Source organism: Notamacropus eugenii, chromosome 1, assembly GCF_028372415.1.
Source record: "Notamacropus eugenii isolate mMacEug1 chromosome 1, mMacEug1.pri_v2, whole genome shotgun sequence".
Taxonomy (NCBI): domain Eukaryota; kingdom Metazoa; phylum Chordata; class Mammalia; order Diprotodontia; family Macropodidae; genus Notamacropus; species Notamacropus eugenii.
This window is the reverse complement of record NC_092872.1, coordinates 95,520,175-95,545,533: the sequence shown is the minus strand read 5'-3', so window position 1 is coordinate 95,545,533 and position 25,359 is coordinate 95,520,175. Positions and strand designations below refer to the sequence as shown.

Sequence of the window (25,359 nt, the reverse complement as noted above, 5' to 3'; positions counted from 1 at the left end):
ACTACAGTGCTCTGCAGCTAGAAGATGTTTATGAAGTATGGTGTGAGATGAAACTGCCTACAGTAAGCCTCCTTCACAGATCTTTTTACTTGAGAAACTCAGGTATGTTTGTATGTTTAGAAAGTCATGTATTTAGTCAGATCATAGGGTTTCTGTAAATCTTCAATGTCCACAAAATTTTAAACAATCTGTTAAAAATTTTTTCCCATTTTCTATCATGAGGAAGTAACTCACACTCTTTTCTACTAGACTTGTAAAGTGGTAAATTTTAGGGCAGAACTGGGAGAACAGTTTATACAATGGTAGTCCTTTGCCATGTACTGCTTGATTTAGTGGCTCTGGCCTCCTTCATATTGCACGAACAAGAAACTCCATTTCTCAGTTCTGGACATTTTCTCTGATTATCTCCAATGCCTGGAAGGCGCTCTCTCCTCATCGGCACCTGGCTTCCCTGGCTTTCTCTAAGTTCCAATTAAAAGCCTGTCTTCTACAGGAAGCCTTTCCTAACATTTCTTAATTCTAGTACCTTTCCTTCTCGAGTGTTTCCTATTTATGCTGCATAAAGCTTATTTGTATGTATCTGTTTGCTGGTTGTCTCTGTCATCATATTATGAACTCCTTGAGTTCAGGGACTTTCTCCAACACTCATCACTTCATAAATGTTTATTAAGAGAAATAAATTTTAGAATTTATGAATGTCCAAGTAGAATATTTCTGAGTGTCGGCAAGATTAAGAGTAGATTTCTCTCTCTGTATAACTAAAAAGAAGTGGAAGAGGTGGTCATGGGAACTGAACAGATTGAAGAATTAGGGTATTCAAGGGAACTGAAACATCTATGTGGAAGTCCCCTAGCATAAAGGAATTAGGATGGAAAGACTATGAGTCAGACATTGAACTCATGGAAGAAGGAGAAAGAAAGCCCTTGGGTTCAGTAAAAAATATTGGGAAAGCTTCAAAGAGACAGATCTAAGCTTCTTGTAAGGAATATTAGCTAACAATTGAAAACTGTTCCTTTGGGAGGCTGAAGAGCTATCTGATTCCAGAAGTTCTTCTCAGCCCTAGCTGGGAATTACCACCCCCACACAATCTGGGTTCACCTCTCTATTTTACCTGTTCTAACTCTGAGAGAAGATGAGCAAAAATTGTAGAGCTTAGACATTCGAGCCCTGAAATTCTCCTGCAAAATGTAGAATTTAGGAAAAACATGTTTAAGTAGAAGGAAAACACCACAGATGCTAAAGGTTGCAACATTTATTAAAAATGGACAATTCTAATGTTCAAAACTTCATATGAAAGTTTTTTTAAAAAAACTTAGGTGAAAAGCTCAAATGTGGGATCGCCAGGTCATGCCAAATGGGAAATGCCCACCTCTCCTGCACTCAATGCTGCTTCTCCTCAGTCTCTGGGTGGGCAGCAGCTGTGGTATTGGCAGTAGGGGGTGCCGCCCATTCAACTTTCTGAAAGGAAGACTTAGTTACCAACAGCTAGGGGAAATTGATCTCAGAGTACACACTTCCATGTCACCACCTCCAGGGAAGGAGCATCTGACCCAAGATCTATCCTCAGGTTTTAAACACACAAGGGCACAAAGCAGAGCAAACACTGACAGCCCAAGAATTGAGTTTGGAGGGGCTGGAGGGGATAACAGTGCATGTAATATCTATTGGGGCTCCCAACCTCTTATCAATTCTTTCTTTGTCTCCCCACCTCCCTCTTATCAGGGCAGCACCTTTGGTAGTGTGGTCCCTATCTGTTGCCCCAGGCTAGGCATCATCAGGTGTCCTCTTCATGTTTTACATTCTCTCAAATCTTGCTTTTCTAAGTGACTAACTAGACCTACTCCCTGGGAGTAGGGGAAAGACCTTTAGTTTGATTCAGATTCTGCATATGGTGTTTGAAAATCCTGGAAACTTAGCCACAGTGATGTTTTGATATATTTAGAGGATTAGGAATTTTAAAATGTAAAGAAGTTTAAACCACAGTAGAATCTTGGGTTGCATTCGGGATTGTGGTAGTCGATTGGGTTCTGTTATGCATTATAATAGGTACCTGGGCTGTATTTCTGGTCGAGATTCTGGCTGCTGGTAGAGGTACCTTGTAGAGGTTTGAGTTCCTGGAGGTTCCTCATAGAAATCTGGGCTTCTGGTAGAGGTTGGTAGAGGTTCCAGCTCCTGGTAGAGGTTCAGGCCCCTGGTTGAAGTTCTAGCTCCTGGTAGAGGTTCCAGCTCTTGGTAGAGGATGGTAGAGATTCCAGGCTCTGGTAGAGGTTCGTGATAGAAGTTCAAGCTCCTGGGGGAAGTTCATGGTAGAGGTTTGGGCTCTATTCTGTGTCACAATAGTGCCTTGGGTTATATTTTGCTCAGTATCTCTTAAAGGTTTTAATGAATTTATTTCATCTATGACAATCATCAATATATTTCCAATAGTTATAGAAGAAATGCCAATGCAAATACAAGGTGATGCCAATGTGAACTCATTATGAATGTAGCCAGTGGCAATAAAAGCTGAAATAAGGAATCCAATTAAAAACATTATTCCTCCCACTGAGATAATTAAGAGGGGATTTTTGTATTTGGTCCAGAAAGTTTCTCCTTGTGATCTGTGTGGAGAAGAGACCAGTAGGGCATCACTGATTTCCATATCTTCCTTTGGCTCTTGTCTTCCTAAGGACAAAATGAATTTTGTACCTGGGGGAAGAAAATTCAAGAAGTCATGACCTTTTTTCTCTAGGACTAGAGGAGAATTTTCTTATAATTAATAATTGTTATGCCTTTACTGGAACACGTTTGGTTTCAGTACCATCCAATGTGAATGTCATTAGTCAGACTGTTACATCCTTAGATTTTTTCTGAATTGTGGAAGAGAGAGATTGTTTTCAGAGTTTATAAGGGGATGTTGGCAGTAAGAACAGACAGGAAATTGCAAACTGATGAATACCTACACCTCACTAATTTAAACTAATTTTAAACTAATTTTTTAAACTACTCACAAAATCATTCTGTGAAAGTTGGGAATTTTTATAATCATGGTGACCATTTAATTAGTGTATATTAATACAGTTGGAAGAGAGGGGAGGATTTGATCCTCCTATCTTAATTAATGTAATTATAAAATATAACCATAGATTAGGTGTTCAGTCTATTTTAATGCCTGGTCATCCTTTTAAATATGAACCTTTCTGGCTGAGGGAGAAAGAAAGCACCATCATTGGCCAGAGAAATGATTGACTGTATTCCCAGAATGACACTTAAAAGACTCAGTTCAGTCTCCCCAGGAACTGGATTTTACTTCAAGGTAGGGTCCCTTCTTGACGAGTTAAGTGCTCCAATTCTCTCAAATGGCTTAAAATCTCACCTCCTAAGGTGGTCACTTGGCATGGTTGCATATTATTAATTTTTTTACTGTTTAACACATCTTCATCAATCCCATCTATTTTTTAAGTCCAGGGATTTTTATGAGTAATATATGTTACTTCTTGACTTTTGGGCCAAGATAGTATAAATGGTGTGTAGATAAATTTGTGGACAGTGTCTAACCAGTCAATAGTTTCTTCTATTACAGCTAATTTCTGAAGTTTGTCAGAAGTTAGCTTAACTATTTAACATCTTGGGAATTAGACAGCTAACCCTAACAGAAAGGGGTGGGTGGGAGCGGCTAGGAAATCTATATTCTCTACCCAGTTGATGGTCTCCATAGGGTCAGGTTCTGCTGAAACCGGTGGTGATGCTATCCCAGAACCATAGCTAAGGCTCCCTGTACTCAAAGGATTCCTAAGTTTGTAAATCTGTAATCGTGATGGAAATGCACTTAAAGGAAGGTATAGTATGATTAGCAAACAAATTAAAGACAGAACAACTGGTAGGAAACCTGAAAAAACAAAACTAGCATCTGGGAAATGAATTAGGAGTTAGAGGCCAGCTAGGCAGGAAGAAACTCAAACACTTCTCCCTCACCTTGAGCATTGGTGGAGAAAAAAAGATTGCTTTCAATACCCTGAAGTTTGCTTTCTACTTACCTGGCACAGAGCTGCTCTCAGCTTATCCCAGAAGTATGAAAGTGAACATACAAAAACCATTTTTGGCCACTAGGAAGGAAACTTTAGATTTTCCACTGCCTACTGTATCTTGAAATCTTCTAAAGTCAAGACTTTAAACTTCCTGACCTAAAACCAAAACCTTGGTTGCAGCAAAAATGATGATGAAGCCATCTGTTCTCCAACCCAAACCATTCACAAGCTAATCAGTCCTAAAGATCTATTAAAAGTATGTCCCTGGAATCAGCAGTAAGGAACCCCAGAATCCTAAACCAGATTTGAGAAGCAATGGGATGAAGACTGGCCGGAGAAAAGTCACAAAACAAAAACTTGGGAGTTATTCAAAATCAGCTGTATTTTCTGTAACCAACACATCTTTTTTGTGTGTGTGGTTAATAGTATTTTAATTTTTCAGTTACATTTACAGAGTTTTCAACATTCATTTTCTACAAGATTTTGAGTTCCAGAGCTCCTCACCTCACTCCTTCATAAGAAACAAGCAATCTGATAAAGGTAATACATTTGCAGTCACGTTAAACGTATTTCCACCCCCAGATCAAGCAGAAAGATCGCCTGCTCACCTGCCTGCCTGCCCATCTGTGTGCCCACTTGCTCACCTATCTGCCTGCCCATCTACTCACAGTCCTGCCCACTTGCCTGCCCACACAAGCTGAGACTGAATCCCTGAGAGGGCAGTTATGGGTTTTTCAACGGGCACAGATTGGCTCCAATTCCACCTCTACCCCCTGGTCCTTGGCTTAGCCTGAGCAAGGATTCAGCAGGACTTGAGGCCTCAGCCAGCTTGTAACTTCCCCCTCTTGATCAATGTCTCCCAAGTGCTTTGACTCCTCCTGGCTCTCCCTTTCCTCGGTCTCCCCTGGTCTCTGCTAGGCAGGGCCATTACCCTTCTTTGCTAATGGCCTGGCTTCTCATAGCTTCTTCAGGCACTGAATCTGTCCTTCCCACCCATGGGAGTCACAAGCCTCCTGTCCCTTTGTCTTTCCTCTGTATCCCCAGAGATCATCACAGACCCAGGGACTTGATGCTTGGGGGCCAGGGAGGAGGCCATAGGAGCCTCCAACAGGGTATAGCCCTGGACAAATGAGGGCCTCAGCTTCTCCTTTTGTAGAATGTGGGATCACCTCCTCTGTCCCTTCTGGCTCCAAGTCCCTAATCCTCACAGTAGAAAGTGGTCATCTGGCCCCTAAAGCATCCCCCAGCACTGGGCAGAGGTCTTAGTAACCAGATTTTACCCAAATGCAGACTGGGAGGAGAGAATTATGGAAAAAGGGGAGAGGGGTTTGGTGAGAGTGAAGAATGCCCTTGGTCCAGGCCTCCCAAGAGACGTCTGTGCCCCCAGGGATGAACATCCCTAAGCCCCCTGACCCTCCCTAACCTGTCTGATTTCCCCAGTATGCTAGGGAGGAATGAAGAACCTAACACAGCTCTTATCTTCCAGGAAGCCAGGGCCCACCTGGCAGCATTTGGGCTTCAGTCCAGCCAGTGCATGACACACATAGCAGGGCAGGGGGACTGTTTATTCTGCTTAAGGAAGGAAACTCAAGGAAGCACTAATAGCCTTGGATTGTTACTGCAGCTACAAAGGATTTCTATCTAAGCCCAAAACAGAGCTGGCCTAGACCTGGCCAAACTCAATCCGCCCGGGGTGGGGGACGCTCCTCAGGAGCAGCCCCACTTCTGGAGGAAGGTTCTGAAGAGGCAGCCCGGCAGAACCTGGAATCAGAATCATGACATCTGGCTTCAAATCCAACCCCAGACGTTTGTGACCCTAGGCAAGTCACTTCATCCCCGATAGCCTCCGTTCTGCTTCCGTAAAATGAGAGGGAGGGGGTGGGGCTCCATGGTTCCCTTTCTGTTTGAAATCTAGGCTTTACCTGGTATTGGGAAGGGGTGGGGCAAGGAGGTCAGGGACACCTAACAAATAAGCCCAGTGGACTTAAGCCCAGGCCTGGGACAGTCAGGTTGTAAACATGACTTTCATTAGCTGTCTCCTGGGGCCAGGTTTTCTCTGACCCACCCCCCTAACCTCCAGCTGCTCTAGCCCCTCCACTTGGGGTCCCCTCCCACTCAAGGCCAGGGCCCTTGAGACTGGCACCACTCTCCTCCCCATCTCTCTTTCCCCAGCCCACATTCCTGTGCACACATCCCAGAGGATGGAGATTCCTCCAAGGCAGCAGTGACAATGCTCCATGTGGCCTCCAAACTGGAGCCTTCCCTTTCCCATCAATCTCAGGCAAAAGAGTTCTGGGTGTGAACCTCCAGCTCCTTAATCTTCTGCTACTGCTAAACAGAGCTATCAGACACTCCTCTGAAAATGGACTCATTTTCTGGTGGCTGGCCGGGGTCCCAAGGACCCTGAAGCTTTCCACCCTGGAAAGGCCCCCAGCACTCCCCAGTCTGACTCTGGGTATGACTTTATTGTCATGCCGGATGCCTTACTTCAAGGACTGATTTCCCTGAGGTGGGCACTCTTTCTGCTGTCCCAGATCAGGGCCCTCTGGGGGTACTAGTCAGAATCTAAATGCTGTGGTATAAGGGCCAGATGGCTCCAAATTCAGTCCCCCTGCCCCCAACTTGGACAACACATACAAGTTGACCTGTGCTCCAAGCCTCTCTGGTTCACCAGGCCCTGGCATATTCTGCTGGAAGAGGCTCTGAAAACCCAGAAATGCCTTCCTGAGACCCTGAACACAGCTAGGAGGCTGCCATCAAAGGCATCTACCCACCATGTTGGCCCAGGATGCGCAGATCTGACCTCAGCAAGGCTAGTCACTGGGCCACAGACACAGCCTGGAGCGAAGTTCCTTCCTACCTGAGGCCTCAGGGCCCCTCCAGGCCTCAGCGAGGCTCAGGAGAAAAAAGCTTCCAATCATGGCCAGGGCAGGAGGTGGGAAAGGAAGGAAATAGACCTTTCCTTAGCACCTACTATGACCAGGCACTGTGCTAAGCACGTTATAAATACGATCTCCTCTGATCTTCACAACAACCCTATTATTATTCCCATTTTACAGTTGAGGAAACTGAGGCAGATTTGCTAATAGGGTTGTGTTTGGAAAACAGAACCAAAAAAAGCCAGTATTTCCATATTGGTCATATTGTAAAAGAAGAATCAGAATGAAAGAGGAAAACCATGAAAGACAAAAAAGAAAAAAGTGGAAATAGTATGCGTTGGTCTTCATTCATGCTCCAGTTATTTCTCTGGATGGGGATGGCATTTTCCATCTCTTGTCTTTTGCAATTACCTTGCGTCACTGTATTTCTGAGAAGAGCTAAGTCAGTCATAGCTGATCACTGCACAGTGTTCCAGTTATTGCCTACAATGTTCTCCTGGTTCTGCTCCTTCACTTAGCATCACTTCATGTAAGGCTTAGGTTTTTTTGGAAATCTTCCCGCTCATCATTTCTTACAGTACAATAGTATTCCATTATATTCATATATTATATGTGTGAATATATTATATTCATATATTCATAATTTGTTCAGCCATTTCCCCAATTGATGGGCATTCCCTCAATTTCCAGTTCTTTGCCACCACAAAAAGAGCAGTTATAAATATTTTAGTACATGTAGATCCTTTGCCGGTTTTTATTATATCTTTGGGATGCAGACCTAGCACTGATATTGCTGGATCAAAAGTGTAACCAAGAGTTCTACGGACTGCTCTAGTTCCTTCTAACATTCTAACCTAGTTCTTTCCTCCTTCTAATCTTCCATAAGACAGAGACAATAAAGAAGTAGGAAAGGCGATAATATGCTAGATTTTTTTTAGAAGTTTCTAAACCTTTTGAGAATCTATTTTGATTTCAGTTTGACACATTCACATTTTCTGGCACTTCAACCCAGAGTACCTCCCAGGCCAAAGTAGAACTGTAAAACAAAGCCTTATGTCAGGCTTGATTTGAGGCCCCTAGGTAGCTCTCAGTACAAAGAGCCCTGGTCCTGGAATCAGAAAACTTAGGTTCTTCTGTAGCCTTAGGTCTGTCACGTAATCTATCTGCCTCAGCTTCTTAATCAATAAAATGAAGACAATACCATCGACCTCCTACAGTTGCTTCATATATACATGTTTATCCATTTTTCGGTCATGTTTTACTGTTTGTGACCCTATATGGAAGTCTCTTAGCAAAATTACTGGAGTGGTTTGCCATTTTCTTCTCTACCTCATTTTGCATATGATGATACTGAGGCAAAGAAGGTTAAATGACTTGCCCAGGGTAACACAGCTAGGCAATGTCTGAGGGCAGATTTGAACTAAGGAAGATTGTCTTCCTGACTCCTCTGAACCGCTCTACTGTGCCACCTAGCTGCCTGTAAATACATGAGATAATGTGTAGAGTGCCTTGCAAGTTTTCAGTTACAATATATGTGCCAACCATTATATTTACAGTTTTCATAGACCACTGGACTTGTTTCGTCTCTAAGGACTTTGTTTTTTAAAGAATAATTAATGTCCTTTCACACCAACAGCTGGCACACCTGCATTATAAGAAATAAACTTTTAACATTATGTCCAGATATCATGACAAATAAAAAGTGACTGCCATAGACAGGGAGAATCATGTTTTCATAATGCTTTATCCATTCCCAAAGTATCAATATATTCTTCCAAGCAGCAAACTTTTAGAGTTGGCCAGAAGTTTAGACTGCCTTGGGAGGCAGTAGATTCCTGCCCAGTTTCTCTGCCAGCCTAAGCTGTAGATTTTCAAACAAAGGCTATATGAGTGCTTGCGGGAGGGAAAGATAAAGTGCAGACTCCTTCTGTTCATGGGTTGGACTAGATGACACTCAGGAACTTTCATTCTCTAAAGTTCTAGTATTCCTTCAGCCTCTTCCTAGGTTCATCCTATTACAGGGCCTCCACCCCAGTGTCACACCTCTTATAGGACATGACCAAAAAAAAAAAAATGGTGTCATATTCACATCTACCCCTCACACACCCTTTAAGTTGGCTGTTTCTGTTAGTGGCACTACCACCAGTCAAACAGGCTCATGATCTCCAAATTACCTTATCTTCTCTCTCAGTAACTGATTGAACTACCTACCTCTTTAGAGTCTCTTAACCATTACCTGTTCTCTACTTCTACAACTCCCTACCCCATTTCTCTTCTACTCTAGACCAGTGGAATCAAACTCAAACTGAAATAGGGCATTAAACCATAAATAAGGATTCCTGGGATGGGGAATACACATTGACTTCATTGCATTTCAGTGTTATTCAGACCACACTGGAGACAATGTTCTAAAGACAATTGTAATGATGCCTAAATGGCCATGCCACTGTCACTCTATCTCTGCCCTCCCATCCTTTCTTCAAACCACTACCCAAGTTATATATACATTGCACTGCTCTAATCATGGCATTCCTCCACTCAGAAACCACAAGAGACTTTCTCTTCTGCTTTCTTTTACTGGCTGGCTAATTTGTGATCCTGGCACTCAAGGCCTTCCACAATCTACCTCCTCATATTCCTCCACAATATGCTTTTCTCATCCTCTTTTGAGTATTCTATGTTCTAGCTAATGTATCCTACCTTGACCTGTCCCTATGCCTTGGCTCATTGTCATCAAGCCTGGAAGGGATTCTGCTCTCTCCCCCACTCTATTGAAGTCTCTTCCCTTCTGAATTTAGTTATTACATTCTTAAAGAAGCTTTCTCTGAATCAAAGTACTTGTCAGTCATACTGTTTTGCCCGACCTTCTTTGCATTTTTCTTCCCCACCCTTCTATCTGAGAGAGTTGTACGTCCTTTCCCTTTACTGTGTATGCCACCAAAGACCATGGTTATTTTATCACTCTCTTCCCAGGGACTTGCATACAGTAGGTGCTTAACGCTGGTTGAATTGATTCAGCACTGCTCAGAGAAGTCAAATTGAATCCTGAGCTACAAGAAGAAAATTCACTTTGTCTTTAAGTACTATTTATAGGTGGTGGTTATAATGATAGAAATAAATTAAGCATCTGAATCTTAAACCACCCAAGTACTTGAATGAACACAGTCTTACAGTAGTGGGGAAAAAAAAAAAAAAAAAAGACTGTGGCCCCTGACTTGGGTCCCAGCTCAGAGAAGGAAACCGAATTCTCCCTTTGGAAAACACTCATGCTAAAGGAACACCTGATTTTGCTAGTTGCTACAAAATAAGTTTTTAAGATCATAGTATCCTAAAGCTTTTACTCATTGCTGCAAAAAGCTTTTTAACATCATAGTATCTTGAAGATAAGTAAAGGAACTAAAATTGGCTAATAGGAAAAAAAGTGATAAATGACAAATATTGGAGGGGATGTGGGAAAAATGAGACATTAATACACTGTTGGTACAGTTGTGAACTGATTCAACCATTGTGTAGAGCAATTTGGAACTATGCTCAAAACCATGTATACCATTTAACTTAACAATACCACTACAAGGTCTGTATCCTAAAGGAGATTTTAAAAAGGGAAAAGACCTATATGTACAAAAATATTTATAGCTGCTCATTTCTGGGGGCAAAGAATTAGAAATTAAGAGGATGTCCATCAATTAGGGAATGGCTGAACAAGTTTTGGTATGTGTGGGCATTGTACCATAAGAAATGACGAACATGAGGCTCTCAGGGAAAACCTGGGAAGATTTGCATGAACTGATGCAAAGTGAAATGTATTGTGTAAAAAGTAACTGCATTATTGTAAGATGATCAATGACATAGCTATTCTCAGCAATATAACAATCCAACACAACTCTGAAGGACTTATGATGAAAAATGCTAGCCGTCCCCAGAAAAAGAACTGATGGTGTCTGAATACAGATTGAAGCATACTTATTTTTTTTATTTTCCTGATTTTTCTTGAGTTTTTTTGTTATATGTTTTCTTTCACTACATGACTATTATAGATATGTCTTGCATGACTACACATGTGTAAAACCTATATCAAATTGCTTGCCTTCTCAACAATGGAAGGGTAGGGAGGCAGGAAGGGAGAGAATTTGGAACTCAAAGTTTTGAAAATGAATGTTAAAAATTGTTTTTACATGTAACTGGGTGAATAAATAAAGCAACTATTCTCAGTTAAAATGAGTTAGGGAGCAATTCCTTTTTGTCTGAATCATTTACAAAAATGGAGAAAGTCTCATTCAAGCAGAAAACAAGACATTGGTACCATTAACCCATTTTGTGGCAGATAGACCTAGGACAGGGTAGGCAATAAGATAAGGACTAGGGGAGGAGGAAGAGAGAACAAAACAGGTTGAAACTTGTCTTCTTTTTAAATATCAGCAGGAAACTGCTGGACACTGAGGAAAAGCAAGCACCATCATTCAGTATATGCAAAGAAAGTTGCAAGTTAACTTCAAATTAAAAGTATCAGTATTTTAGGAGGGCTTCTGAGTCTGGAGAGAGAGGACAGGAAAAAGTAGATGAAAGAAGGTGTTAATTTAGGAGAGAATCTCAAGTTCACTTACCTGGCTTATTTTTTGGAGGTGACTGGCTGACAAAAAGTCAGGATCTTAGAGAGCAATCAGGTGTCTTGTGTAACAACTAGCCATTCCAACCCAAGGAAAGCTCCTCTCTTTAAAAAGTCTTGCATTTTCCAACTTCATTTATAGGAGGTAGAATCCTGATTAGGTAAGTAGAATATCATGGATTCTCAGGTGGAAACTATGTTTGTATCTCTGGAAAGAACAAGGGGATATTTTCCTGAATTAAGCCAATGATTTAATTATTCAGCTGGCAACTAATGAGGGAACTCTTTTCAACAGCAACTTATAAGCAAATACCTGTGAATTTCACAACTGACAACTAACTGTGAAAGAACTTATGATAAAGTGACAAATTGATAAAACCCTTTTGCAGTGGCATTAGCTTTCACTTAAGAACTAAAGGTGTTCTTCCATTAAATGTTGGGGACAAGACTGAAAGAAAGAAGACAGCAGATAGAATGACTGTAATGGCCTTTCATAATTCCCTAGATTAGTACCTACATGGTACCTGTCTTTGGCGTTTACCATGCATCATTTTTTATTGTGGTTATTTTTAAAATTCAATTTCATTTTATTTTCAATTCCAGATTCCCTCCTCCATCCACTGAAAGTGCTGGGGAAGAACCTAAACCTGTGCAAATATTTATATTTATCCAAAATAATTTCCTGCATTAGTCATCTCAAAGAAGGAAGGGAGGAAGGAAAGATGAAAGGAAGAAAGTGAAGGAAGAAAGCTTCAGTGTGCACTTCAAGTCCATCATTTCTCTCTGTGCAGATGAATGGTAAGCTTCATCATGGGTCTTTTGAAATTTTGGTTGGCCATTGAGTTGGTCTTAAGTCTTCCAAAGGTCATTATCTTCACAATATTGTGGTTACTGTATAAATTGTTCTTCTGGTTCTGCTCACTTCACTTTGCATCTATTCATATGAATCTTCCAAGGTTTTTCTGAAACCATTCCCTTCATCATTTCTTAAAGCACACTGCTATTTCAGCACGTTCATATATTATAACTTGTTTAGCCATTCACCAGTTCAATTCTTTGCCACCTCAAAAAGAGCTGCTATAATTTTGTACATTTTGGTCCTTTTTATCTTTCCTTGATCTCTTTAGGTACAGATCTAGTAGCTGTATCACTGAGTCAAAGCATATCCACAGTCTAAAATCTTTTGAGGCACAGATCCAAATTACTTTCCAGAATGGTTAAATCAGTTCACAGTTGTGCCAACAGTTCATTAATATACTTGTTTTCTCACAACCTTTCCAGGATTTGTCATTTTTCTTTTCTTTTCTTTTTTTGTCATTTTAACCAATCTTATGGGTTTTAGGTACTACCTCAAAGTTGTTTTAATGTGAATTTCTATAATTATTACATTTAAGATTTTTTTTTCATATGGCTATTGAAAGCTTGGATTTCTTCCCCTGAAAATTGCCTATTCATATCCTTTGACCATCTATCAATTGGGAAGTGGTTCTTATTCTTATAAATTTGATTCACTTCCCTATAGATCTTAGAAATGAGACTTTTGTCAAAGAAACTTGTTGCAAAGATTCCCCATGCCCCAATTTCCTGCTTGTCTGTATTGTTTTGTGTGTAAAATTTTTAAAAAATTTTATGTCATCAAAATTGTTCATATGATCTCTGCTGAACTTCTCTATCTCTCATTCTGTCATGATCTTTTCCACTATCCATGTTATGTTTATTTATGTGTTTGTCCTCTTTCCTTGGTATATTCTTAGCTCTCTGAGGTCAAGGACTTGGCTGTATTTCCATTTTCTCTCTTTCCAAGTACCTACAATGCTCTGCAGCTGGAAAGTGCCTAGAAAATTTGGTGGAGGTTCCAAAAGCCTCCCTCACAGAGCTGTTTGCTTAAGAAACTTGTAAGAACATATGATTTCTGTAGGACTTCAACCTCAGTTCACAGCATTTTAGACTATCTGTGGATTTTTTTTCCATTTCAAACACTGAGGAACTAATTCAAAATCTGTTCTGAAAGATTTGTAAAATGATAAAACTTAGGGTCAAACAGGAAAGCAGTTTATAGAGTATAGTCCTCACAATGTACTCTCCAGTCTAGTGACACTGGCCTCCTTGACATGACACCAACAAGAAACTCCATTTCTCAGCTTTGGACATTTTCTCTGGCTATCCCCCATGACTGGAATGTTCTCCCTCCTTAACTGCATCTCCTGGCTTCCCTGGCTTTCTCTAATTTCCACCTAAAATCCTATCTTCTACAGGAAGCCTTTCCCAACCCATCTTAATTCCAGTACCTTACCTTTCAATTATTTCCTATTTATCATATGTATATATATATATTTAATATATATATATAATACATATATATGTGTGTGTGTTTTGAGTGAGCCCTCCCTCACTCAAAACAAAGTCAAGTGCAAGTCATGTCATCATTTCTCTGATGGCATGGTCTTCTTCAAACATGAAGGACAAACACAACAACACACTATACATATATATATGTATGTGTGTATTTACAGGATACATATAGGATAAATATATAGAGATATATAGGATAAATACATATATATAATATATATATGGTATTTGCATATATTTGTTGGTTGTCTCCCCCAGCATATTGTGAGCTCCTTGAGTGCAGGGACTTTCTTTTGTCTCTTTTGGAATCTCCAGCACTTATCACAGTGCCTGGAACCTAGCAGACGCTTCATAAATGTGTATTAATTGATTAAGGGAAATAAAATTTAGAGTTTATGAACATCCAAGTGGAACATTTGTGAGTGTTGGCAAGATTTAGAGTAAGCTCATCTGTTTGTGTAGATAAAAAGGAGTGGAAGAGGTGATCATAAGGATTGAATAGATGGAGGAATTAGGAAGTGAGGGTATTCAAGGGAGCATAGGGGTCTATGTGGAAGTCCCGTAGCATAAAGGAATGAGAATGGAAAGACTATGAGCCACATAGTGAAATCATAAAGAAAGCCCTGGGAGTCAGTAGATAATGACCACCAGAAGCTTGACTTGCTAACAAATTTGGACGTTATGACCCTGAAGGAGAAGTAAAGGCAGAGTCTAGATTTGACAATGAGAACAAGGAGGATTCTGACTCTCCTACCTCCACCACTGATTTTGGACTGGGAAGTATAAAAAAAAAAACGTACCCAATACAGGAAAGCAATTCTTTTAGGGAAGCAATCCTTTCAGGTGGTATCCATGTCTCGTCAATATCAGAAACAATGTAAGAAGCACTAAGAGAAGATATTGAGATGCAAGGAAATGCATTTATTATGGAAGAGGCATTTCAGAGGGTACAGTGAAAGGTGTAGGCATATCTGGAATAGAAGCTTGTGTGGGAGAACTGAAGTGCACTGGAATAAGGGAGAGGACAACAAGGTTTGGGGAGCGGGATTTGTTCATTGGTAGCTAGGGATTCAATATCAAGGGGATGAGGAAAGTAAAAGAATTGGCATTATGTGACTCATTGTAAAATGAGTATAGGAGCATAACAGAAGATGGAGAGAAGTCTATTAAAGGAGGCAGGTGATTGTACTCCTTTCAAGTTCAAGTTACTCCTTTAAGTCTCAAAGTTGTGCCAGGAGGTGAGGTCACAGAAAGCCAACTTACAAGAGAAAAGGGCAGGAAGGGGTATGACACAGGGAGTTTGGGAGCCAGATCAGGAGACAAGAGGATCTGGCACAGGGGTTGGGGGTTAGTCAGAATGGGGGCTGCTAGAAACTGGATTCTGTAAGGGAAAAGTAGTGGAATTATGACAGCAAGCTACCAGATCCTTGAATGACCTGGGTTACTACCAGTAGAATCTTTGAGGGGCAGGTGGGGGATGGTAGTGTCTCTGCTTCCTTTTGGAATCACCACAAAAGTGACATCAGAGTTCTTTTTTCTAAAAAACAGCAGCCTGGCTGTTGGAGCCAACCCGGAAATTTTGACACTAATCTTTTCTTTTTTTCTTAATAAAATTTACTCCTATTCATTATACTCCTCATCTCCCCCCCCCCCCCCCCCCCCCGAATAGGGATTCCTGGCTGTCTGACTTCAAAACCATGCCTCTGAGTGGCACAGTTCTCTCAAGTCCCCTTTCCCACTTTTTAGCTGCACTTTGGGTTGTTTTCCCCTGTATTTCAGGGATTATCTTTCTTGTTGTTTATACTTTTAGCCCTAGTACTTAGTTTACTGCCTAGCACAGAGTAGGCACTTAATGTTTATTAAATGGAAAATGAGCACTAGTAGCAGCTAGCATTGAGAAGACCACTTCACATTCTCATTTCATCCTCACCATGACCCTGGGGGGTGATATTGTCATTTCCAGTGAAGTACAAGGAAACATAAGGCAGAGGTTTTGTCACCACACACAAGACAGGAGTCTGAGGCTGCATTTGAACTCTGGTCTTCTTGATTCCAGGCCAAGCATTTTCCCCTGGGTTAGCAGGTTGCCTTAGTTATTTTACTGAGACTTCTTTTTGCCACAGAGAGATGGCACTTTGCCATAAGATTCCCAGTACAAAAAAGTATTAAATGTGTTCAGCTTGGGCTAGAAAGCACAAAATGGAGCAAGGAGAGGAAGCTTCAAAGAGACAGATCTAAGCTTCTTGTAAGGAATATTAGCTAACAATTGAAAACTGTTCATTTGGGAGGCTGAAGACTCCTGAAGTTCTTCTCAGCCCTAGCTGGGAAATACCACACCCACACAACAAAAATGTGGAATTTGGGGAAATCATGTTTAAGTAGAAGAAAAACACCACAGATGCTAAAGATTATAATATTTATTAAAGATGAATAATTTTAATAGCCAAACTTCATGTTAAAGTTTTTTTGAAAACTGAAATGAAAAGCTCAAATATAGCATCACCAGGTCATGCCAAATGGGAAATGCCCACCTCTCCTTCACTCAGTGATGCTTCTCCTCAGTCTCTGGGCAGGCAGCAGCTGGTGGTGTTAGCAGTAGGGGGTGCCATGTGTGTCTCAATTCAAATGAGCAACGAAAAGGATCCTTGGAAAGTAAAAAATTTAGATGAAATGCTTCAGGAAAAGAAGGGAAGGTTCAAGAAGAAAAGGCAGAGGTGAAACACATTAAAAATTCTGATGAGAATTCCAAGTGGCATTTCCTTGAAGAGGGGAAGCTGAGAGGTCACCCCATGGAGATAACAATCAGGAATTCACATTATAGGAAGGCAGATTCTATGGGAGATACAGGTGAAGAATGTGACTCCCTGACCATCAGATCATCCCAGAAAATGCCACATAAGGGAAAAAGCTCATCACAGGATTGATGGGGAAAGGAAAGAGAAAGGCAGGCATCACAGCCATTTGGCACAATGAAGCATGCCAGGGTGAAAGGAGTAAGAACCTGAGCTGTGAAAAAGGCATTGGGAGGAGCAGGATAAAGCTTGGTGGGAATGGGAAAGGCAGAAGAGGAGGAGATGGCTTGAGAACATTCCAGGAGGAACAGAGATCATCTTGAGCAGCTGGAGCTAAGGAGAGAATGAGAAAGAAAGATGAGGGAGGAGGAGGAAGGGAACAGAAGGAATGGGAGAGACTCTGAGGAGAGGCACAGAGAGTAAAGGTCAGAAGAGAAGTTTCTGCTCATCACAGAACATTACAAGAAGACTGTTGAGGGGCATGGCATGCAGTCAATCAAAAGAGAGAAACTGGAGGAGAGGGAGGATCCATGCTCTGATTGACAAGATAGCAGCAAGAAGAAGCCCAGCTCAGCTGAGTCCTCATCAGCAGAGTCAGCATTGAGCTCAGGAGGAAGAAGAAAGCAGCAGAGAGGAACCAGAAGAGGAGGATAAAGGCAGTAATTGTGAGAAAGGATCTAATCCATCTGCTGAAGAAGAGTGAAGAGGAAGAGCAAGAGAATGGAAATGAGGGGGAGGTGGAGCCAAGATGGCAGACTAGAAAGACACACTTACGCAAGGTCCTCCCCACAGCCCATAAAAAAAAAAAAAAGAGAGAGAGAGAGAGAATGGAAATGATATCTTACTTGTTACAGAGTCAAATTCAATTGAGATTTGAGAGAGGGAAGAAATGGGAGAGGGGATGGTGCAACCCAGCACCATGGGGAAAGGAGATTGCATCCCAACTCTCCAGCCTTATCTCCCACTGAGCTGAAGCAGGAAAGTCTGAACAGCGATGAGGAAGGCACATAGGCTGTGGTTTGCAGACCAAAGCATATAAAGCCTGATGAAATTGTGTCTGAAATGGTTGGAAATGAAAAAGGAGAAAGAAGCCTTCCTGATTATCTCTCTTTGGGAAATCCATACCATCCTGAAAAGCTCAGCACCCAAACATTGTCACTGTGTGGGAGATCCTGCTGATCAACAACATGGCCAAGATCTCCATCATGAGTTATGTGGAACATGACCTCAGGAGCCTCATGGAGACAATGAAGCAGCCCTTTGTGCCAGGGGAAGTGAAGACACTGATGATTCAACTTCTGTGAAAGGTGAAGCATCTTCATGACAACTGGATCCTTCTCCAGGACCTGAAGACCTCCAACCTACTCCTCAGTGGGCATTTTCAAAGTTGATGATTTGAGGTTGACCAGAACATACAACTCCTCATTAAAAGCTTACATGGTGCTGGTGGTGATCATGTGGTGTCGGCTCCCAAAGCAGTTACTAGTAGCTAAGGAATATTCCTCTTCAGCAGACATGCAGTTAGTGGGCTATATATTTGCAGAGCTGTTAGCTTAGGAGACCCTGTTTCCAGGCAAATTGGAAAATGACTAGATCAGCAAATGTTTGTGAGGACCTGGGAACTCCAACAAGAAAGAATCAGCATGGTCACAATGACATTCCAGTAATGATGAAATTGAGTTTTACAGACTATCTCCATGAGAACTTACAGAAAAGATTTGGGGCCCTCCTCTCTGACCAGGGCTTCAACTTGACGAAAACTTCTTGATGTTCTTCCTGAGCAACACAGAAGATGGCCTGAAGCTGAGTACTTCTGAGAAACCCCTCTTCCCTTTATCCCTTCCATGTTTTCCATATGTTGAACCAAGCATAAGCAGCACCAACACCAACTCCCCCTCCAGCCTCTCATTCCAAAAGGAAGACTTGGTTACATACAACTAAGGGAAGATGATCTCAGAGGTACACATTTCCATCTCACCACTACCAATAAAGGAGCATCTAGGGCTGGCCCAAGGTAATACTCACACATTTTAAACTCCACACCAGAGCACAAAACAGAGCAAACCCTGACAGCCCAACAATGACTATGAACACATGTGGACACTTGGGTGTGGAGGGGTTGGAGTTGCAGTTTCCAACCTCTTATCAATTCTGTTTGTTTCCCCACCTCCCTCTCTTCAGGGCAGCACCTTTGGTAGTGTGGTCCCTATCTGTTGCCCCAGGCTAGGCATCATCAGGCATCCTCTTCATGTTTTATGTTCTCTCGAGCCTTACTTTTCTAAATGACCAACTAGACCCACTCCCTGGGAGCAGGAGAAAGACCTTTGGTTTGATTCAAATTCTGCATACAACATTCAATATTTCTCGAAACTTGGCCACTGAAGATTTTGTATAGGTAGATGATTACAAATTTTAAAATATAAGGAAGTTTAAACCTCAGGAGTATCTTGGGTTGTATTCTGGACTGTACTAGTAGCTTGGGTTCTATTATGCCTCAGGGACTTGGGTTGTATTCTGCCTTCAGGCAGAGTTTCAGGCTCTATTCTGCATCATGATAGTGCCTTGGGTTGTAGTTTGCCCAACAACTCTTAGAGCTTTTAATGACTTCATTTCATCTAAGACAATCATCAGTATAACTCCAATAGCTATACTAGAGATGCCAAAGCAAATGCAAGGTGATCCCAACATGAACTCATTAGGAAAGTAGCCAATGGCAACAAATACTGAAAAAAGGAATCCAGTTAAAAACACAATTCCTCCCACTGAGATAACGAAGAGGGGTGTTTTGCATTTGGTCCAGAAAGTTTCTTCTTGTGATCTGTGTGGAGAAGGGATCAGTAGGGCATCACTGATTTCCATATCTTCCTTTGGACCTTTTATACCTGGGGGAAGAAAGTTCAAGAAGTCACAACTTTTTTTTTCCTAGGACTAGAGGAGAATTTTCCTATAATTGGTAATCATGCTTTTTGTGGTAATACATTTGATTTTACTTCATCCAACATCACTGTAGTTAGGCAGACTGTTACATCCCATTTGAAATTTTTTCTGAACTGTGGCACTGAGATAATTTTCAGAGTTTATATGCGGATCTTGGCAGTAAGAACAGACAGGAAGTTGCACACTGATGAATACCTACTTCACTAATTTACCCTCCCACTGTACTTTTTTTTTTTTTAAACTAATTTTTTTAGAACTACTTGCAGTAAAATGATTCTCAGTAAGTTGGGTTTTTTAATAAATATGGTGACTATTTAATTAGTATATACTAATACAGTTGGAAGAGAAGGGAGGATTTGATCCTCCTATCTTAATTAATATAATTATAAAATATAACCATCCATTAGGTGTTCAGTCAATTTTAATGCCTGGTCATCCTTCTTTGACTGAGAGAGAAGGAAAGCATTTTATGCCATGAAAATTGTCTTTTCTTTATACTATACTAAAAATAAAAGTGCCTGTTCAGTTCATGTTTGCTTAACCTCCTTGCCAAGTTTGTCTTTTCCAGGGTGCAAGTCATCAACTTCCAGATGACTCCCCAGGCTATGTGTACCTTGAATGGATGTGCCCTCCTTAGTCTGCTCTATCTCAAAGGGCTTAGAGCTTTTTTAGAGCTAACTTTCTGTGCTTTGGTCTCTAGTGTAGTCTTCCAGGATTTTAACATTTTCCCTAAGGGATGCTCTGGAGTTATGCTTACAAAAGAATCCTTTCCCTTGAACAGACCCATTGAGGCTGGGACCTAGCTCTACACTCCTTACCATCAGGGAGCAGTTTCAGAAACTGAGACCTTCACTCCTTACCCCAAAAGAATCTGGGTGCCATTTGTCTGAGGGGAAAATGATGGGATACAGATTCTGGGAACCTCCTTGAATCTTTCCACTTAATCTGGTTTTTCATACCCAAATCTGTTACTCTTAACCTAGCCTGGCCCTCTATTGTCTATTATCTCCCAACTATGTATATAGGGTGTGTTCAAGGAGGACCAGTACCTTTGGTGTGATGGTTGCCACGCCCTTTTTAGGGCTCTCTCCACCTTTGGCGTTCACCTGTTCCGCCTAACTCTCACCTGTGGCTCCAAGAAGCTGCAGTATGTGCAGTGGCCACACCCTGGTAAACCATTTTGGCAGATGGACAAACCAGGTTGAGGGTAACCAAGCGTTCTCAAACCCTTTGGTGAGTTATGGGGGGGTGTACCCCAAGCATGTGAAGACTTCATCTGGTGGAATGGGCAAATGAGAATAATTTGTTCCAACGCATTTAATGGTCCTGGAATGCTGAATTAAAAAGCTTTGAACCCCAGAATTCTAACAGACTCCAAAGTCAGCATTTAATGGTCCTGGAACCAAGTTTCTAGTCTTGTGAATTTGAGAAGCAAAGGAGTAAGGATTGGCGGGGGTGGGGGGAGGGGACAATAGCCACTGAACAAAAACATGGGAGTTATTAAAAATCAGCTATACTTTCTGTAACCAATACATCTTTTATTTTTTTGGGGTAGTAAATAGTATTTTAATTTTTCAGTTACATGTACAGAATTTTCATCATTCATTTTCTATAAGATTTTGCATTCTACATTTTTCTGCCTCCCTACCTCCCCTCATTACTCCCAAAGAAGCAAGGGATCTCATATAGTGAATACATGTATGGTCATGTTAAACATTTCTACATTAGTCATATTGTGAATAAAGAATCAGAACAAAAGGGGAAAACCATGAAAGACAAAAACAAAGTGATAATAGTATGCTTTGGTCTGCATTCAGACTCCATGCCTCTTTCTCTGGATCTGAAGAGCATTTTTCTTCTTACCTTGACCTGTCTCTGTGCCTTGACTCATTGTCCCTAAGCCTGAAATGAATTTTCCTCTCTCCTCCACTCTATTGAATTCTCTTCCCTTCTTCCAAGGGGAATTTAATTATTACATCCCTGAAGAAGCTTTCCCTGAGTCAGTTACTTATACCTCAAGTTTGTGACACTATTTCGCCTGACCCTCTCCTTTGCATTTTTCCTCCCCACTGTTCTGGGGGAGTTGTGTCTATGTCTTTCCTCATTTACTGTGCATGCTACCAAACACTGTGGTTGTTTTATTTATCACTCTCTTCTCAGAGACTTGCATACAGTAGTTGCTTAATGTTGGTTGAATTGATTTAGCACTGCTCAGAGAAACCAAACTTTAGCCCAAGCTACAAGTAGAAAATTCACTGTCTTTAAGTGAATTGCCATAGGTGATTGTTACAATGACAGAAATAAATTAAGCATCTAAATCTCAAACCACCCAAGCACTTCAATGAATACATTGTCACACTGGAGTGAAGAGACTGTGGCCCTTTTTCTGGGGCCCAACTCATAAAAGGAAACATAATTCTCCCTTTGAAAAATATTCTGCTAAAGGGACTCCTGATTTTTCTAGTTGCTACAAAATAGTTTTTTAAGATCATAATTTCCTAAAGATTTTACTAATTGCTACAAAAAAAATTTAACATCATAGTATCTTGAAGATAAGTAAAGGATCTAAGATTGACTAATAGGACAAAAAAGGTAAATGATAAATATTGGAGGGGATGTTGGAAAAATGAGACATTAATGCACTGTTGGTACAGTTGTGAACGTATTCAACCATTCTATAGAGCAATTTGGAACCATACTTGAAGGGTTAAAAAATCATGCATATCATTTAACTTAGCAATATCACTAGTAGGTCTATATGCCAGCACAGATTTTTAAAAAAGGAAGACACCTATATATACAAAAATATTTATAGCTGCTCATTTCTGGGAGCAAAGAATTAGAAATTAAGGGGATGCCGTCAGTTAGGGAATGGCTGAACAAGTTGTGGTTGTGATTATGATGAAATACTACTGTACCATCTATGATGGAATACTATTGTACCATAAGAAATGATGAACTTGATGCTCTCAGGAAAAACCTGGAAAGACTTGCATGAGCTGATGCAAAATGAAATGTACTGTATAAAAGGTAAGTGCATTATTGTAAAATGATCAGCTGTGAATGACTTAGCTCTTCTCAGTAATATAACAACCCAATACAACTCTAAAGGACTTACAATGAAAAATGCTAGCCATCCCCAGAAAAAGAACTGATGGAGTCTGAATACAGACTGAAGCATACTTATTTTTTTTCCCCCACTTTCCTTATTTTTCTTGAGTTTTTTTGTCCATGTTCTCTTTCACTACATAACTATTGTGGATATGTCTTCCATGACTACACGTGTATAACCTATATCAAACTGCTTTCCTTCTCAACGAGGGGAATGGGGGTAGGGAGGGAGAAAGGGAGAGAATTTGGAACTCAAAATTTTAAAAATGAACTTTTAAAATTGTTTTTACATGTAACTGGGTAAATAAATAAAGTGGCTATTCACAGCTAAAGTGAGTTAGGGAGCAATTCCTTTTTATCTGAATCATTTACAAAAACGAAGAAATTTTCATTCAGGCAGAAAACAAGACATTGGTACCATCACCCATTTTGTGCCAGATAGACCTAGGACAGCGTAGGCAATAAGATTAGGACTAGAGGAGGAAAAGAAGAGTACAAAGCAAGTTGAAATTTGTCTTCTTTTTAAATATCAACAGGAAACTGTTGGCCAGTAGAGATGAAGTTTCTGAGGAAAAGCAAGCATCATTCAGTATATGCAAAGAAAGCTGCAAGTAAGTTCAAATTAAACACAGCAACATTATAAGAGGACTTCCAAGTCTGAAGACAGGGGACAGGAAAAAGTAGATGAAACAAAGCGCTACTTTAGGAGAGAATCTCAAGTTCACTTACCTGGCTTATTTTCTGGAGGTGACTGCCTAACAAAAAGTCAAGGATCTAAGAGAGCAATCAGGTGTCTTGTGTAACAACCAACCTCTCCAACCCAAGGAAAGCTCCTCTCTTTAAAAAGTCTTGCATTTTCCAACTTCATTTATAGGAGGTAGAATCCTGATTAGGTAAGTAGAATATCATGGATTCTCAGGTGGAACTATGTTTGTATCTCTGGAAAGAACAAGGGGTTATTTTCCTGAATTAAGCCAATGATTTAATTATTCAACTGGCAACTGATGAGGGAACTCTTTTCAACAGCAATTGATAAGCAAATACCTGTGAATTTTCTAACTGACAACTAACTGATTGTGAAAGAACTTATATATAAAATGACAAATTGATAAACCCCTTTTGCGGTAGCATTGGCTTTCACTTAAGAACTAAAGGTGTTCTTCCATTAAATGTTGGGGGAAAGACTGAAAGAAAGAAGACACCAAACAGAACGATTGTAATGGTCTTTCTTAATTCCCTAGATTAGTACCTACATGGTATCTCTCTTTGGCATTTACCATGTATCATTTTTTATTGTGGTTATTTTTAAAATTCAATTTCATTTTATTTTCAAATCTGACTTTTTTCCTCCACCCATTGAAAGTTCTGGGGAGGAACCTACACCTGTTGCAAATATTTATGCAAAGTAAATTCCTGCATTAGTCATCTTGTGGAAGGAAAAAAGGAAAGAGCAGAGGAAGGAAGCTTCAGTAGACTTTGAGTCTACCATTTCTCTATCTGCAGATGGACGGCAAGCTTCATCATGAATCTTTGAAGTTTTGGTTGGCCGTTGAGTTGGTCTTAAATCTTCCAAAGGTCATTATCTTCACAGTATTGTGGTCACTGTATAAATTGTTCTTCTGATTCTGTTCTCTTCATTTTGCATCTATTCATACGAGTCTTCCAAGGTTTTTCTGAAACCATTCCCTTCATCGTTTCTTAAAGCACACTGTTATGTTATTATATTCATATACTGTCACTTGTGTAGCCATTCCCCAGTTAAAAGGCAGTCCATCTATTTTCAATTCTTTGCCACCTCACAAAAAGCTGCTATAATTCTGTATAATTGGGTCCTTTCTATCTTTAATCTCTTTGGGGTACAGTTCTAGTAGCTGTATCACTGAGTCAAAGCAGATCCACAGTTTAAAACATTTTGGGGCACAGTTCCAAATTACTTCTCCAAATGGTTAAATAGGTTCACAGCTGAGCCAACAGTGCATTAATGCATTTTATTCCTCACAGCCCTTTAAGCAATTGTCATTTTTCTTTTTTATTCTTTTTCATCAACTTAACCCATCTCATGGGTTTTAGGTACTACCTCAAAGTTGTTTTAATGTGAATTTCTATAATTATTACATTTGAGATTGTTTTCATATGGCTGTTGAAAGCTTGGATTTCTTCCTCTGAAAATTGCTTCTTCATATCCTTTGAACTTCTATCAATTGAGAAATGACTCTTAGTCTTTTAAATTTGACTCAATTGTCTATAGATCTTAGAAATGAGACTTTTTTCAAAGAAACTTGTTGCTAAGATTTCTCGTGCCCCAGTTTCCTGCTTCTCTTCCAATTTTACCTGTATTGTTTTGTGTGTAAATTTTTTTTTAATTTTATGTCATGAAAATTGTTCCTATTATCTCTGCTGAATTTTGCTATCTCTCATTTAGTCATGATCTTTTCCACTATCCATGTTATGTGTATTTATTTGTTTGTCCTATTTCCTTGGTGTATTCTTAACTATCTAAGGTCAAGGATTGTGCTGTATTTCCATTTTCTCTCTTTCCCAGTACCTACAATGCTCTGCTGCTGGAAGGTACTTATAAAAATTGGTGGAAATTCAAGCTGTATACATTAAGCCTCCCTTACAGAGCTATTTGCTTAAGAAACTTAACTGTATAACAAAAAGATATGATTCTGTAG

The 25,359-nt window shown here is 40.3% G+C and overlaps 2 long non-coding RNA genes and 2 pseudogenes across 2 annotated transcripts; 3 read left to right on the top strand and 1 right to left on the bottom strand.

The window, feature by feature from the left end:
- Positions 1-24,675, top strand: LOC140504798 (uncharacterized). Its single transcript, XR_011967248.1, has 4 exons — positions 1-102; positions 4,450-4,547; positions 12,096-12,290; positions 23,221-24,675. It is a non-coding gene; the product is annotated as an uncharacterized lncRNA (long non-coding RNA).
- Positions 1,238-11,604, bottom strand: LOC140504795 (uncharacterized). The gene is made up of 2 exons (XR_011967246.1): positions 11,491-11,604; positions 1,238-2,688 (listed from the first exon to the last, which is right to left on the bottom strand). It is a non-coding gene; the product is annotated as an uncharacterized lncRNA (long non-coding RNA).
- LOC140504785 (uncharacterized) lies at positions 16,470-17,363 on the top strand (annotated as a pseudogene).
- Positions 17,357-18,654, top strand: LOC140529021 (cyclin-dependent kinase 11B pseudogene; annotated as a pseudogene).
- Positions 24,676-25,359: the final 684 nt, after the last annotated feature.